This window comes from Octodon degus, unplaced genomic scaffold (genome assembly GCF_000260255.1).
Source record: "Octodon degus isolate 3935 unplaced genomic scaffold, OctDeg1.0 scaffold00206, whole genome shotgun sequence".
Taxonomy (NCBI): domain Eukaryota; kingdom Metazoa; phylum Chordata; class Mammalia; order Rodentia; family Octodontidae; genus Octodon; species Octodon degus.
In genome coordinates, this window is record NW_004524782.1 from 156,855 (window position 1) to 160,667 (window position 3,813).

The 3,813-nt window shown below is 42.9% G+C and overlaps 1 pseudogene; it reads right to left on the reverse strand.

The window, feature by feature from the left end:
* Positions 1-977: 977 nt before the first annotated feature.
* LOC101580846 lies at positions 978-2,909 on the reverse strand (annotated as a pseudogene).
* Positions 2,910-3,813: the final 904 nt, after the last annotated feature.

Below are 3,813 nucleotides of genomic sequence, written 5' to 3' on the forward strand. Positions count from 1 at the left end.
AGTCTTGCTCACTGAACTCTAATGATGTAGACAGTCCAGGACAACTAGAGGTGGAACCAGGGTCCTAGCACTGTGAACAGCATCTAGTAAGGCTGCAAATATGTCCAGAAGTGGTACTACACTGCAGGATGGCCATCCCTACTTAGTCTTCTCCTCGTAACACAATTGTAGTTATGTTTTGCATCACTGGAAACTGTGATATAACATTAGATCTGTTGATCTACGTGTGGCCATGTATGTGTTTCTTGGGTCCTGTACAACAGAAACATGCTGCCACATGCTGGCCAGAAGGCTGGATGGTCACCAGAGTAGTGCAGAATGACCTCAAGATGGAAGTGTCTTGTGTCCCAGGTGCTGATCTAAAAAACTGCTGCTCAAATGCCAGTGCCATGGAGCTGAATGTCTCAGAGACAACACATAAAAGCTATGAAAATATGTATTGGGGAAGAAGGGATATTAGAAGGAAATGTCTGACAGAAACAATAAAAATAATGTGGACCCTATCTTTAAGGTCATCTCATCAGACGAACTATAGGTCTACACCCTGGGTTGGCAAACTTCTTTGTGAAGGACCAGATTAAAAGTATTTTAGACTTTGTGGGTCACATGTTCCTTGTTGTAAGTACACAATTGTTTCATACATCATAGGTAAAGAAATAGGTGAGGCTTTCCCAAGAAATTTTACAGAAGCAGGAAGGGGGTCAAATGCCAGTTTACAGTCCCTGTTAGGGGTGAGAGGAACACAGCACCTGACTTGAGTGGACTTGGATAAGAAGTTTACGGCTAGAGCCAGAGCTTTTGCACTTTGGCAGCCAGGATGGATAGGTCTACTAAAAAAGACAACTATTAACACTTCTACTATATGGCAGAAAATATGCATGACATAGTCACCAGCCTCAGAGCTGTATTCCTGAACACCTTTGTCATCCCATGCAACCTGCCCTTTTCCCACACTTCAACATCTTCAACTTCCTCTCCTATCCTAGTGACACATAGGTGCTCATCAGGGTGACCAGTCTGCCTTGATGATATTGACCAGCACTAAAAATTTCAATTTCTCTGTTTCTTTGACCTTGACACTTTCCTATGCATAGCTGCTCCAAATCTTTATGAAGGCTTGAGGAATACTGACTGTGCGACTCAACATAGGGCCACCACGGTTCTAGATTTACAGGGAGTTGTACATGTTTTGAGAGTTCTGTTGGGATGCATGGCCACAGGGCTGTGCACTCACATCCTTTAAAGCTGTCCTAAACACTGTCCTGATTAGGACTTCAATACTGCTTGGTTCCCTTGTCTTGGAACGTGACACAAAAGGGTGTGCATCCTCATCTCTGGCATGCAGGACAGATCAAAATGAGCTGACAACACTGGGGAGTAGAACAGAGATTATGCAGGTCTCACTGGTCTCTCCACAGTAGGAACATGCTGACGCCACACCAGTGCTGTAGGACAGGGCATAACACTCATCCAAAACAAACAACTTCCCCTTGTAAAAGTTATCAGGAAATTCTTCCAAGTACTTGTGGGTACCACCCTTGAGCTGGTACACTTCCGTTTAAGCTCCCTTGCCTTTGAGGTGGGCTGAACTGCGTTCACATCTGATGCCCCCAGTGCAGTACATCAGCAATCTCTTTTCTCTGAAAAGCTCTGCATTATTGTCAACATAGAATTTCCTGCTGTCTGGGGCTAAGCAGTCCTGGAATCATCCTATTTTGCTTTTGTAGAAGTTTCTGCAAATCCAGCATGCTAGTATCACTTTATTCTTGACTTGCCTGAGATAACTTTGCTACTTCTTTATGAAATTCACCTGAGGGTGAATTGATTCCAGATTTCTTGTAGGAGATCTTACTGGGGCTGATCCCCATAGACATGATTTCTTCAAATACACCAACACAAAAGTTTGGAAAACAGTGAGCTCTTCTTTTTCTGGTCTTAAAATCATCCTTACACAGATAATCCTTAAAAATGGCAAGACATCGTGACTTCTCTATAGAGGCTGGTGGCCAATGTGCTGCCACAAACTGTTCCATCGATCCTTTCAGTAGCAATTTGAACCTCGCCTGTGAGATACAGGTGTGGACACAAAGCTGTCTTCCAGGCACAGACCCAGTGGAGACCCTCCAGGTCATGGTTGCAGTAATAAAGCAGTATCTCTCCTTTCTCACAATTGGGGCCACTTATTAGCAGATCAGGACTAAAGCAGCTTATGTGAGGGAGTCAAGCAGACCCCTCATGGCCATGAGTGAGGTGTTCTTTTAGAGGGTTTGTTTTCTCTGTAGATCTTTGAAGCACTCAATGTCATAGCCATCTGCTTTAAAATAGAAACAGTCTGGTGATAAATTTCAACAGCATATCGTGGTGACACATGTTTATGGATGCCGACTGGGTCCGAGAATAGTTGCTGACAGCATTTCTACCACTTTTCTTTAAGTTCAAAAGGAGGGGCTTTTGTTTCTTTTTCACTTGTTTCTTTTTCACGAAAAAGACAAAAAGCTTTTTCTTTGCAAATGAATACTTCTTCTTGGTAATGCCATATAACTCTGCTTTGAGATAATGCTAGGATTAGTAAGATTTGTGTCTTTTAAATCCAAGTCAGAGAATCTTAAAAGTCAGGGCTCCTGATCGTCTCCTTGGTCTGATGAAGTGGAAAAAACATCTGGTTTGGTTGCAACCCTGAGGCAGAGACTTTTCAGTTAAGTACCTGCTGGCATCGTCTCCATGCGCAAGTGAATGCGCCTGCACGACGGACACCCTGCGCACCTGGCTAGTAGTCTGCATTTTGACTGATTCTGCAGTGCTCCAGGTCCAGCAACTGGGCATGTTGCCTAGCAACCCGCAGGCGGGCACTACGTTGCAGCCGAGATGAGAACGACGCTGAGTACGTTCACCTGGATTGCCGAATCCATGCTCAGTCTTCTTTGGTCTTCAGGTCTTCAGGGAAGGGACTGGAAGCCCTTTCTTCCACTGAATGTTCAGGTTGTCTTACCGGGAAAGTGCTGACCTCCATGTTTAATTCATTTTTTTTGTTTGTTTGTTGTGACTTGTCTTCTGTTTTCATTTTCACCCTTTTTTCTCATCTTGATTTCTTATAACTTTTTTCTTTCTTTTTCTAACTTTTCATGCATATATCTGGTAATCTGAACAACTACTTTGCAGACACCGTTATGCAATACAACAAACACTACCGAATTCATGTTATTTTGCTTTTGAAACTGTATATAATTTCTTACTTTTTCTTTTATATTGCTGTTCTGCGTTCTCTTAATAAAAAAAAAATGTTTGATACCTTTCTGTAAGTCGTTTCATCACCCTACTATAGCACTGCCTTTGCCACACAGAGGCTTTTAAATATCACATAATCCTATTTGTAGATTTTAAAATATTGTTTCCTGGGCTCCTGAAGTCTTTTTCTGGAAGGTTTTTCTTCTGCCTGTGACTTCAAGTGTTTCTTCTATGGAATCTGTGTTTCAAAGTTTCTGGTTTTATGTCTAAGCCTTCAATCTGTTTTGATTTGATTTTGGTGCAATGATCCCTCGGTCTTGAAAATTCCATTTGCAGTTGTGTGCAGTGCAGTTCTGCTTGTGCGTATCTCCACTGTGTGCGCAGTGACAGTGCCAAACCCTATCTGTCTGCCACGGAAATCCTGATGGGTAGCCTTCAACAGGAGGAATCTGATTTGGGACTGACCTAGAAATGGATAAATGTTTCTCATCCTAGATGCTTGTGTCTTACTTTCTGTGCTCAGATCTGTGTGCAGGTGCTGCCAGGAATTTCAGGCTAGGGCGTCCCTATCCGAACATCTCTGGCGTA